General features: G+C 51.2%; 1 protein-coding gene across 3 annotated transcripts in view; it reads left to right on the top strand.

Moving 5' to 3' along the window:
- The window catches only part of GOLM2 (golgi membrane protein 2), an 801,157-nt gene that overhangs the window by 59,208 nt on the left and 728,343 nt on the right, over positions 1-13,606 (top strand). The window lies entirely within an intron of this gene.

The following is a 13,606-nucleotide window of genomic DNA, read 5'->3' on the forward strand; positions in this document are numbered from 1 at the left end:
CAGGAGAAGGGAAGCTCGACGCCCGGAAAGCTGTTCAGGATCTGCCCTGGATGCCAGCTGCAGAACGTCTTTAAGGAGGACGAACACTCCTTTTGTCTCTACTGCTTACATGAGGACAAGACACACGTGGAGAAGGACTGTGCGTTTTGCGGCAATATGTCGGAGCGGACCATGAAGGACCGCCATCAACGTCTCGCCAACTGGCTGGAAGGGAAGAGCCCGTCAGGCGAGAAGAAGAGGAAGAAATCCGAGCGGTCTTCTAAGACCTTTGAGGACGCCCCGGCGAAGGGGGTCCAACACAAGGCCAAGCACCGCGAGTCCGCTGGCACCGGGAGCGCCGAACGGTCGGGCTCTACTTGCGCCAGGCAGGGCGCACCCTCCCCGGCACCTTCAGCCACGAGCCAACGCTCTGGGTCGGGTAAGAGGAAGGGCGAGCACCCGGCGAAGCTCCTGGAGAGGCCCCGGTCGAGCTCGAAGGCCCCATCGGAGGGGGAGCGAGGCAGTGTCCCCCCCCCCCTCAAGGATAAGGCGGTGAGCGCACCTAAGGTGGTGAAGGCCTTAATCCATCCGGCCAAGCCCTCTATCGATACTGTCGCGGCGGCCCTGGCTCAGCCTGTGGAGGCTACACAAGTGGTGGCGACCTTGGGGCTCAGTCTCCCTGCCACCTCGGAGGGAGTCCTCTTTTGTGCCCATCGATAGGACCCCCGTGAAATCCCCGGCGGGGAAGAAAAAGGGGGGGCAGGGCGTCGTCGTAGATTCGGCTTCAACCTCAAGGGAAGAGCTGATCGAGGTCTTAAGCCACGGCCTTGGCGTGGAAGAAGACCGGCCCGTCGGGATGGATCCCGACGCAGGTGACGACGACATCGTCGAGGGTGCCGACGGGGCCCCTGATCGCCCATCGGATTCCCCTCTGCCAGCGCCGCAAGACAACTCGGCGGCCATTTTGTTGGCTATACAGTCCTTATGCTCAGAGATAAGGACGAGGCTACCGTTGCCGACGGAGGAACCTCTCCCGTCGGGGGATCCTGAACCGGGACCTTCTGGTGTTCCCCCGCCCAAGAAAAGAAGGATTCACCCTCCACCTCCTTTTCAGCCGTCGCGCCCCGTCCACCCGAGGGGATGATACTGGGACTGACACGGCAGCGACGGGTACGGACGACGAGGTATACGACGAGGATCTACCGTCGTCACCTCCCACCAGGGCTTCTCCGCCCGACGAGATTGGATCGTTCCACTCCATGATCGCCAGGGTTTCCGAGCTTTTCCAACTCTGCCCTGAAGAGAAGAAAAAGGAAGGATTCCTTTATCAATGGCGCGAGGCCAAGAGGAAGACAGTCCTCGCAGTGCCTCTACTGGACGACATTTGGGATGAGGGCCTCGCCCTCCTCAAGAACCCTTCCACGACGCCAGCTAGAAGAGACCGGTACGAGAAGAAGTACCGGGTCCCGGACGCGGCCCCCCTGTGCCTCCGGGCGCAGCCTACCCCGGACTCCGTCGTCTCCGCGGCGGCCAGGAAGAAAGCGGGGGGGGGGGTGCGGCCTCCACATCGACTTCCCCACCGGACGGCGAGGGAAAGAAATTGGACGCTGTGGGACGCAGGGTCATCTCGTCTGCAGCGACGACGATTAAAGCGGCCAACGCCTTGGCTATCGTGGCCCGCTACGACAGGGAGCTATGGTACAAACTGGCTCCCCTGCTGGACTTCCTACCGGACGCCAAGAGGGCGGATGCCCTGGAGATCCTACAGGAAGGTGAGGTGGCGTCGGACCACGCCATCACTATTGCGACGGACATCGCCGACACTGGGTTTCGCCAGTTGGGCAACGGTGTGTGCCTTAGGCGGCGTGGATGGCTCAAGGCTACGGACTTCCGTCAAGACGTACAGACCAGAGTCCTGGACATGCCGTTCGATGGGAACAACCTGTTTGGGAAAACAGTGGACGATTCCCTTCAGGCCATTAAAGCGGACACTGAGACGGCCCGGGCCCTTGGGATTCTGCAGCAACGACGGACCCCTTTCGGAGCAGCGGAGGCAAGGGCACCTCCAAAGGTTCCGGCGGCGGTTTCTCCACCTACCGTCAAGCGGCCCGCTCGTCGTCTCAGGAGGCCTACAGAGGACGAGGCAAGTCTGGCGGACCCCGCCGTCGTCGCCAAGGAGGTCAAGGCGGCAAAGCCTCGTCGAAACAGGATTGAACCGGCCGTGGGGTCGGGCCCCCACCGAAGCACCCCGGTGGGAGGCCGGCTGGCGAGCTTCGTCAGCGTGTGGGAGTCCATCTCCACCGACCGTTGGGTGCTGGACGCCTTAGCCCGGGGCCACGCGCTCGAGTTTCAAAGAAGGTGCCCGCGCGTCCCCCCGTGGCCAGGAAAGAGCTTCACGTCCCTCAGCTTCTCCTGGAGGTAAAGGCGATGCTCAGGAAGGGCGCCATCGAACTCGTCCCAAAGAGGCTTCGGGGCTCCGGAGTTTACTCGAGATACTTCCTCGTGAAGAAGAAGACGGGAGGATGGCGCCCCATCCTAGACCTGCGACGTCTGAACAAGTTCATCAAGGTGCAGAAGTTCCGGATGGTCACCCTCCAGCACGTCCTGGGTCAGCTGGAGGAAGGAGACTTCCTGTCGTCGTTGGATTTGGAGGATGCCTACTTCCATATTCCCATCCTAAAGGGGCACCGAAAATTCCTCAGGTTTGTGGTCCAAGGGCGTCACTACCAGTTCAAAGCCCTCCCCTTCGGACTACGGTCGGCACCCAGGGTATTCACCAAGTGCCTTGCACCGGTGGCGGCGCAGCTGCGGCGCGAGGGGATCCACGTCTACCCCTACCTGGACGACTGGCTCATCCGAGCCAAGACGAGGGAGCTCGCCGTGGAGCACACGGCAAGGACCGTCCAACTTCTCACGGACCTGGGATTCTCCGTGAACTACGCCAAGTCCCACCTGGTACCCGCGCAAAACGCACTGTTTCTGGGAGCGAAGCTCGACACAGTGTCCCTTCTGGCCTCCCCGTCGGAGGAAAGGACCAGGTCCATCCTGGGCAAGGTACAGCGGATGTTGGTTTCCGACGCGGCCAAGGTGAGGTCCATCAAGTCCCTCCTCGGAATGATGTCTTCTTGCATCTACCTCATTCCCATGTGCAGGCTCCGGATACGCCCGTTGCAGGAGTTCCTGGACGCGCGCTGGATCCAAACGACGGGCGGCTTCGAGGAGAGGATCACACTCGACGAGAGTTTCCGCCGAGCGGTCCGGTGGTGGGGCACCTGCGCGCATCTGACGGCGGGCATGGACTTCCAGACCCCAGACCACCAGGAGACAGTGACCACGGATGCCTCCCTGGAAGGGTGGGGAGCGCACACCGAGAATCTGCACGCGAGAGGCCTTTGGCTCCCGACGGAGAAGTCCCTCCATATCAACGTCCTGGAGCTCCGTGCAGTGTTCTGGGCCCTCAGGTCCTTCCTTCCGTCCCTCAAGGGCAAGGTGGTGAGGATCTTCACCGACAACACCACCACCATGTTTTACATCAGGAAACAGGGCGGAAACAGGTCCCCAGCACTGTCCAAGGAGGTGCAGGACCTGTGGCATTGGGCCGTCGCCCAAAGGATGTTTCTGGTGCCGTTTCATCTGGCAGGGATAAAAAACACCATCGCCGACTCACTCAGCAGGGAGCTGCGCTCGTGCCACGAGTGGGAACTACGGCAGGATCTAGTGGATCGCCTCTTCCGGCAGTGGGGCACACCCCAAATCGACCTGTTCGCGACGGCGACGAACTCCAAGTGCCGGAGGTTCGCCAGCAGGTTTCCCCAGGCGAGGAGCATGGGCGATGCTTTCTCATTCCCCGGGAGGGCCTGTTCCTCTACGCGTTCCCTCCTTTGCCACTGCTAATCCGGCTCGTCAACCAGCTCAAGAGGTCACGGTGCAGGATGATCCTCGTCGCACCTGCGTGGCCGAGGCAGATATGGTTCCCGGACCTTCTGGACTTGTCAGCGTCCCCGCCAATCAAGCTGCCGGTGGACGCGGATCTACTCTCCAGGGAAGGAGGCGCCATCCTCCACCACAACCCGAAATCGCTGAACTTGCAGGCCTGGCTCCTGCAGCGCTAGAGTTTGGAGGATACGACATACCGGCCGACTGCAGAGAGGTTCTTGCAAAGGCCAGGGCGTCCTCGACTCTTAAATGCTACGGACACAAATGGAAGAGGTTCTCTGTCTGGTGCCATGCACAGAAGATTAACCCTCTACGGATTACGGCTCCCCAGGTACTGCCGTACCTGCTGACGCTGGCCAAAGCTGGACTGGCACACGCGTCCATCAAGATTCATCTTGCTGCGATCTCCCGATACACCAGAACCACGGGCCGGACGTCCTTGTGGTCTCATCGTCTGGTGAAAGAGTTCATGAAGGGACTGTTCAGATCGTTCCCGCCGGTGAAGGCTCCGGCCCCGGCGTGGGAGCTCAACGTGGTGCTGACCAAGCTCATGGGACCTCCGTTCGAGCCTCTGCACTCGGCCCCGTTGAAGTTTCTGTCGTGGAAAACAGCGTTTTTTGTGGCCATCACCTCCGCACGACGGGTGGGAGAGATCCAGGCCCTTTCCTGCAAGGCCCCGTACTTGACTTTTCACGACACGAGGGTAGTGCTCAGGACGCACCCCTCCTTCATGCCCAAGGTACCGTCGGACTTCCATCTCAACGAACCCTTGGTGTTGCCTGTGTTCTTCCCGTCGCCTTCGTCGCAGGCTGAGAGGACTTTGCAATCACTGGATGTGGCTAGAGCGCTGAAGTTCTACGTGGACCGCACAAAGTGTTTTCGGAAGACGTCACAACTCTTTGTGAACTTTGGACCTGTCAGTCAGGGGAAGGCTCTCTCGAAGGCTTCCATTTCCAGATGGCTCTCCGGCTGTATCATGTACTGTCATCGGTTGGCAAACCGACCGCTGCCTGGCCGTCCGAGAGCCCATTCCACGAGAGCGATCGCAGCTACCACGGCGTTCCTTTCTGGTGTGCCCCTGCTGGACATATGCAGGGCTGCTACGTGGAGGTCGACGCACACCTTCACGAAATTCTACTGCGTCGATCGGGATTCCAGGGAGGAGTCCAGGGTCGGCCAAGCAGTGCTGCGCAACCTGTTCGCCTGAGGTGAGCCTGGTGAGGAGGTAAGATGCTTAATGTTGAGTTTGATGTAATGCTTAATGTTGAGCCTTTGCCACCTCCCGTGGTTGTGCATGTGTGTACTGCTATGTATTCTTTATTCATGAGCATGTGAATCCATGCCAGACCCCATGCTGGAGAAGGAACAAGTTACTTAGCTGTAACTGTTGTTCTCCAGCATGGGTCTGGCATGGATTCACATGCGAACCCTCCCGCCTACCCCTCTGCGGCTCTTCACTTGGTCATACTGCCACTTCACGTGCTTCCAAATCTGAAGATGGCTGCCAGAGGCGGTGCTTAGGTAGAGGGCAGTCATTGGCTGTGGTCAGTATGACGCAGAGACCAGTGATTGGTTATTACTACGAAAGACAGATCAGAAACGAAACTGATACTGGTTATTTCTTTACCGAGGATTCCCAGCCTGACGACCGGGAATATTCATGAGCATGTGAATCCATGCCAGACCCATGCTGGAGAACAACAGTTACAGGTAAGTAACTTGTTCCATACATGTCAAGTGGGGTTTTTGCGGAACAGATTTGGGTATGATAATATTAGAACTTTGATATGAGTTTAAAACAGGAGGATCTGTCAGACGCAGCATTGATTTTTATGGATGCAGAGAAAGGCGTTTGATAGAGTGAGTTGGAGATTTTTGCAGTTTACGATGACACAGATGGGATTTGGTAGTGGATTTCTGGGGATAATCAGTTGTCTTCAGAGTGGTGCCAAGGCGAGGATCTGGGTAAAGAGCGTTTTATCTGAGGCTTTTGGATTGACTAGGGGGACAAGGCAGGGATGCCTGTTGTCACCCTACTTGTTCAGTCTTGTTTTGGATCCATTGTTGGCGTATATACGTGGGGAACGAGGTATTAGGGGCCTAAAATTTGGTCATATGGAAGTTAAAGTCCTTTCGTATGCAGATGACATGGTGGTGGTTCTTGCGGACTCTGAGTGAGGTAGTGTAGTTCTGAAAAGTATCTTTTGATAGGGTGGGTAAGTTGTCGGGACATAAAATTAATTGGGACAAAACTGAGGTGTTTCCAATCGCTAGAACTTGTGTGCGTGATTGTTTTCTGGATTGGCGTTGTAAATGGACTACTTCTCATGTGAGGTATTTGGGTGTTTATCTGACTAGGGATGCCAAAAAAATGGTGGCATTCAATGTAGAAAAATTGGTGGCTACCCTGAGTTTGGATATTAGAAGATGGCAACGATTACCGATAGGGATTTGGGCTAAAGTCAACACTATTAAGATGACTCTTTTACGAAAGGTACTTTATGTTGTGCAATCTTTGCCTTTGAGATTTTCAAAAAAGATGCTGACTAGTATTGATCGAGTTTTTCAGAACTTTCTGTGGGGGGACAAGAAGAGACCTAAGATTCCAAAGTTTATTTTGATGCGTAGTACTAAATTTGGAGGTTTTGGATACCCAGATTTGGAACGTTACTGTAAAGGGTTTATTTTGAAAAGGGCAGCAAACTATTTTTCAGTGGGAAGTGGGCCAGAACCCTTTTGGGTGCTAATTGAAAGATGTAAATTGAATTGTTTTCCGTTACATGCTATTACCTCATTGGGTCGTCTGCCTGGGAGGGATAGTAGACTACCGACTATTACTGTGTCTAAAGAGGTTTTGGTGTGGTGGTTGAGTATTTTTCAGGGAAACTTGTACTTGCACTATGGAGCCTCTATTTGGCTTAATCCGAGATTGCAAATTGCCAATAAACCCTTATGTTGGAGAAGTTGGGTCTCGAAAGGGATTTTATGTATCAGGGATGTGGTGCGTGATGGTCGTATATTGTCATAATTGCAGAGGACGTTTCGTTTGACAGGGAGGGAACTGAATATGTTTATGAAGTTGAAAGCACTATTGAGTGAAAGATTGGTTATGTTGGCAGGACCATTGGAAGAGGCATCAGTGGGTGGTCAGATTCTTATGTCATCGCCACGGATGGTATGCACTTATACTAGCTTGATGCCGGTATGTTCTAAGGATGTTGATGCTGGAAGAAAAGCTTTGGAGAGGTGGAAACAGGAGTTGGGTTGTGATATTATGGAAAAGGAGTGGGAATCCATGTGGGGTGTAGGGTATAGAAGTAGGTTGGATCTTAGGTTGAGATTGATTCATTTGAAAGTTTTAGGGCATCTGTATTGGACTCCATTGCGTATGTATAAGTTAGGACTGGCTGGTGATGACTTGTGTTGGGGATGTGGGAAGGAGAGGGTAACGTTGATTCATATGTTGTGGTATTGTTCCCGGGTGTTAGAATTTTGGGTGGGAGTGTTAGATAGACTGGAGGCGATCTTGTCTATACGTTTTCCCAGGATGCCTATGCAGGTGTTTCTTTTATCAGGTAAGGGACGTTGTGCGATTGCTCGTCGATATAGACAGTGGGCTGATAAAGCACTTGTGGTTGCAGTGAAGCAAGTACTGATGGCGTGGAAGACGAGTAAGAAGCCTAGAGTAGAGAATTGGATTAATGATTTGTTAGTATTATCAAACTTTGAGCGGGTGATGTTTGTGAGGCAATGAAAGGAGGATAAGTATCGAGCCCTTTGGAAGCCGTTCGCAGATTTATATGGTGACTGTTTATCAGAGGGTTAAATGCTCCTATTGGATCCGACTACCTGATAACATATATGTGCATTAATTGAGGATTCCCCTACTCTTGTTTTTGTTCTGTTTTGTGTAGTCTGAGATGTCTTTCTGTTTTTGTATTGTTCTGTATTGTAATTTTCGATATGTAAGATTGTAATTAGGTGTTTTTGTTTTGGTTGTGGTTTAGTATTTGATTTGAATTGTCTGAGATGTTTCAATATTTATGCATACTTCGGATTGCTTTTATTTCCTTGCCTATGTAATGCTGAGTGTTGTGTTCTATATTCTGTTAGACTTTTGGTGATATGTATTTTGATTATTTGAAAATCTTGTAAATAAATAATTTAAAAAAAAGAAACCTATACTTGCCATCATGATTTACAATAACAGTGTGAGAAAATGTATGAGAAATAAGAGTGTACAAAAGAAAGTCAGAATGGCAACGGAGTTGGCTCTCAACTCCCTTCCCCAAGTTTGGGGACTTTAACTTCTTCCAATTCGTCGCAGGATTCCCTTCCCCAACCTTCTTGGTTGTCCATTTACTTTCACGTTGAAGATTTTCAATCATAGATTTACTCAGGCCTATGCATGACCACTTCGACACAATGCATCTTGGTTATTGTAGTTCCTTGTATTCACACGTGTTCCCTTAGCACCTTGGTTTCACAAACGCCCTCTTGGCACTCACTTGGAAGTCTCCCTTCCTTCATACATACAAACATTTACTTTATTCATCAAGAAGTCCTTTTGGGATCACGGCTCGTTTTCTTGTCAGCCTCCCTGTTCGACTTGCTTCAAACATCAATTCTTAACACCGTTTTCTGCCCCCTTTTCTGAGGGAGATTACAGTTGACAGAGACTTTCGATAATGCATCTTTCTTTCTCTGCAGGATTGCTCTGTTATTTCTCTTCTCGCGTCTTCCATCATATGCATTGTCTTCCTTGCAACATTGTTAACATTTGCGTCTTCACATACCAGCCTCTCTCTTCATTGAAGAACTCCCCGGCTGTGATAGATTGAAACCCGCTCTTCTCTGCTATTGCGCGCACGGTCAGGGTCTGTCCCCTTTCCTTCTCAGACCTTCCCGGGCACTCCTGTTGCTCCAGGGAATCGAGTTACCTTCAGGCACATCAAAGGAAGGATTCCTGCAGTTTCTCAGCTTTCCGCTCAACACCTCTTTGGCTTCTTGGAGATATGACTCCCTCGCCTTGCTTCCTTTTGCTCTCGCTCGCAATATGTCAGCATCTCGGCTTTCCGCAACCTGATGTTCCACAGCCTTTGCCGCTGCTCCTTCTCGTACCTGTTCTCACCCTCCTCCATGTTCAATAAGGGAACCCTGGGGGACTAAATAGCGAAACACCCTCGGGTTTTTCACAATAATCGTTCTCTTAAATAGCATTTGTCTGCTGTCACATAATCCCATTTCCCCTTGCCAGGCTCCATTACCCAAACTACTTGTCCTTGCCTGATGCTGTGACATCTGTGGGTACAGGTGGGCCAAATTCTACACACACCTTCGCACCCGGTACCATGTCTGATGAGCCAAAACCATGATTCCCACGAATAGGTAACACCGTAGGGGGCTCCCCCTTTCTGATCTTGGACAATTTAACAGGTATGACAATCAGTTGAGCTATCCTGTCTCCCTTCTGAATCAGTAGCACTTGGTCTCCGATGTTCATTAAAATGACTTTAAATTCTCCTTGCTAATCAGGATCTATTACTCCTCCATACTTGGATGCCCTTTATTGCCAATCCAGATCTAGGGGCAATCATTCTCATGTGTTCTTGTGGAATCTGTACTCTGATCCCACTTTCAATTTCTATTATACCTCTTGGTTCTAGCCTGATCTCTTTGATGAGAATGCAAGTCTACCCTTGCAGATTCTGGGGTTGCGCGGTATGGAGCTAAAGCACCTGCAATTATCTCCCAGTATAAGTCTTTTCAGCTGAATTAGGTTGCATCTGTAATGCGGGCGTCAACATTCGCATTAAGGGTGTTTCATTTTCAGTCAATAGTCAATTATTAAAAATGTGACAGCATCAAACTCACGATCATGCCAACCTGTCAGGCTGCCATTGCCTGATTTGCACAATTATTCTTTCAACAAACCATTCATTGGTTTAATCAAACCCACCACTTCGGGGTGATAAGGTACATGATGGAGCCACTCAATGTTCTTTTCCTGACCATATTCCTGAATCAGTTTGCCTTTAAAGTGTGAGCCATTGTCACTCTGAATTTGCAAGGGCACACTGTAATACAGCGTAATCTGATCTGGTACTTTAATGGTGTTCAGTGGTACCATCAGATATCCAGAATATCTGTCCACAATTGTACATTCATACTGACAAACTTTACTGATTGGCAGAGGTCAAATATAATCATATCTGCCAGATGTGATCCAGTAGCTTACCTCTTCGTAAAGTGCCCTGGACAATATGAGGTATGGGTCTGTTCTGCTGATGTTGACACACAGGACATTGCAAAATCGCTGTTTCCACTAAATCTAAAGGGATGCTGATCCCCGAGTTTGTGCCCTCCTGCAAGTAGCCTTCTCTCTCATGTGTTCACATTTCAGGTGTACCCACTTTGCCAAATCCTCCAAATCGCCCCCCTGAGCCTCTGTCCACAGAGGAGATCACAATGTGTTTGTCTGCAACAGAATTTAACCAGCATTCTAATGAGTCAGTAGTACAATGCGCATCCACGTGATAGCCTGTTACTTCACTTTGTGATAGCATTTCCCAGATATCTTGCCATAGTTCTTTTCCCCACAATTCTTTGGAAAGAATTTTCCACCCATTCTTCTGCCATGTTGGTAGCCATGTAGCTAGCCCATTAGCCACTGACCATGAATATGTGTACAAGTGACATTGACGAGCTATTTCTTGTTTCAAAGCTTAATTTCTGATGCTTGTTAATCTGTTTAGAATCCCATGCTGTGCATATAGTCCGACATACAATGGACACCGCAGAGTATTGCATCTTGTCTTTCGAAAATCAAAAGGGGACGTCGACTTGGGCGTGCCTGTAAGACTATCCCTAACGTGACGTGTAGTGTACCCAAAATCCCTCGCGCTTCTAGGTCCCTCAGATTGTTTCCGCCCAGCATACTGGTTGCCTTATGCAGAGCTTGTCCAGAGAAATTGTTTTTGTTCTCTTTGACCTTGGGTCATAATTTATATCAAAGTTATTGGTTATTACTCTACCGTCCCTTCTATCGACGGCTGTTCAGATCTCCGCTGAAGACGGTCCACGGATCTTAGACGGATAGACATTTCCCTTTCCTTTCTTTGTTCCCTGGGTCTATTTGTGACAGTTTATTTCCTCAGCTTTGGAGAGGACTCCATTTGTTAGGTTATTTGAACTTGTAAAGCCCGCGGTCACCAGAGGTATCTTGGCGCTGAGGAGGGGATGAGTATGACAGCCGGCAAAGCCACATAGAATTAAAATAACAGGGTCTTCAAAGATTTTCTAAAGGCTAAATGATTGGATATAGCCTTGATCGAAGAGGGAAGGTTATTCCACATTTGAGCTGCCGCAATCGAAAAGGGCCGGCCTCCAATGCGTTTGCGGCAGTAAGAAGGGACTACCAGCAGTTCAGCTGTGGAGGAGCGCAGCATATGAGCAGGATGATAACGAACAAACTTAGACTGAAGGCATTCTGCACCCAGTCCGTGGAGTGCTCGATGCACAATGACTTAAACTGAGTTCTTCGACTGACTGGAAGCCAGTGCAAAGCACGTAGCACCGGGGAAATAAGCTCCATAGGGAGATCCTGTGGCAACACGAGCAGCCACATTTTGAAGGCACTCAAGCTGCTGAATTAAGCCTTTAGGCTGCGTGAGGTACAGCGAGTTACAGTACTCCAGGCAGCTAAGCACCATGGCTGCAACAACTGGAGGATGAAGAGTATCAGGAAGAAGCGGTAGAACCTTTTTCTAAATCTTAAGATGGAAGTGGCCATTTAGGTTTTGTCCTGTTTACAGGGCCAAATTCCCTTGGAAGGATAAACATCATAAATGTAACCGGTGTTTACCCCTCAATCACGACGAGTCGGTTTGTGAGGCTTGCAAGCTCCTGCGCCTGAAAACTTTGAAGGAGCGCTGTGTTAAGCGGTGGGCGGGCTATGGAATGTCACAGGCTGAGTCAAGTTCTCCCGCTGCCACAACCGCTGATTGTGACGAGGGTTTGAGTGACGAACTAGCCTCCGATTCGGTGGTGATTGACCTCTCGGCGCAGCACTCTCTCTCTGCGTCATCTGTCCCCGGCCCCGCTAGGCAAGACCTAGATCCTGCTATGGGGAATGTACACCCCGGCGACATAGATGCACATGTTCCCCACACTAAAGACACAACCCCAGGGACGTCTTTGACTAAACGGTCGAAGCAATCCATAGCGCCAACGGGCACACCGAAAGCTTCGGCCCTGCCCGCCGACCGTCAGGGTCGGCAGCCCTCCCCGCAACCGCAGGTGCGCCTTGCGACTGGGCCTACTAAATCAAAGGTCGCTGACCCAATATCCACCATCCCATTGAGACGCATCAGAAGAAGACATCCACGGCCGAAAAGGCCCCGGTTCCGCCGAAAGTAGTCATGCAACCAGAGGCCCAGACTTCAGAACCTCCCATTGATGAAGTAATTGGCGAGAGCATCGCCAGGATCATTTTGGTGGATTCTCCCAAAGATCCAAGGATTTGTCAAAACCCAAGGACAAGCACAAGGATTCGTCGAAACCCAAGGATAGGCCGAAAAATGTACCCGGACCTATGGAAAGGCCTACAAACAAAAGGACATGCATCAACCGCTGGAACCCCAAAAATACTTTTTGGAAGCTCCTGAAGGGATTTCTTAGGCGCTCTCTTGACGTTTGCGCCCCTGAACTGCTCTGGTTCATCTGTTTGGACCAGAGAAACATTTGAAGGATGTATGGACAGGCTAGAGCGATTTGTGGAGCTCTCTGAGAAGTCCACATCCAAAGGTCTAGGGAGGAAAAAAAAACCTCTCCCTGTGGGTAAGCTGCAGAGGGTCTTTGACCCTGCTCAAGATGAAGAAGAGGACAAATAGTTAGGACCTCACTGAGGAGGAGGTTCAAAATGAAGATCCCTTTATTGATTCTGAGGAGGTCCATTTAGACCCCACTGAGGGTTGGGGAGTAGACCCGGTTTCCATTGATCCTGGCCCTTGGCCGTCACCTACTCCAACTCCGGACCAGATGCCTTGTGCCTGGATCAACGCCACCCCCCTCCCCCCTCTTCTCCCCCATCCCAACCACCCCCACTAGACAGGCCTCCCCGGTGGACTATCAAATGGCTTTCAATGCCATATTGAGGAAAGCAGCGGAACACTTCAACATTGCTACTCAGGAAGCCGTTCCAGAGGCTGACTTTGTGCAAGACATTTTGAAAGAAAAACCTCCTGCCAGCCAAGCTATTCCTCTACTAAATTTAATTAAAAAGAGGTTGGCCCCTTCTTAACACCTGCACTTACTAGAGCAGTGAATCCGAAGGTAGAGAAGCTTTTTCGACCCCCCCGACCACCTCTACATCAGGGGTCATTCTACTCTAGATTCATTGGTTGTTACAACTACCAGGAAAAGAACAGGGGTTCCCCTATCCACTGGGGAGGCACCCCCTGACAAGGAATGTAAGAGACTGTACGCTTTGGGGAAAAGGGATCACTGCGGCGGCGGCTTACTCCACTCGCATCGCCAACAATACAATGTTGTTAGCCAGCTATGCTGATGCTCAATGGGCCAAGGTAAAGGAAGGCCTTCAAGAAGTCCCTGAGCCACTGCGAGCCTGTCTGCTCTCAACAGTGACAGAGGGCAGGCATGTTAACCAAAGTATGCTAAAAAATACTTTGGA

This window comes from Ambystoma mexicanum, chromosome 11 (genome assembly GCF_040938575.1).
Source record: "Ambystoma mexicanum isolate Mex_15411 chromosome 11, UKY_AmexF1_1, whole genome shotgun sequence".
NCBI classification, from domain to species: domain Eukaryota; kingdom Metazoa; phylum Chordata; class Amphibia; order Caudata; family Ambystomatidae; genus Ambystoma; species Ambystoma mexicanum.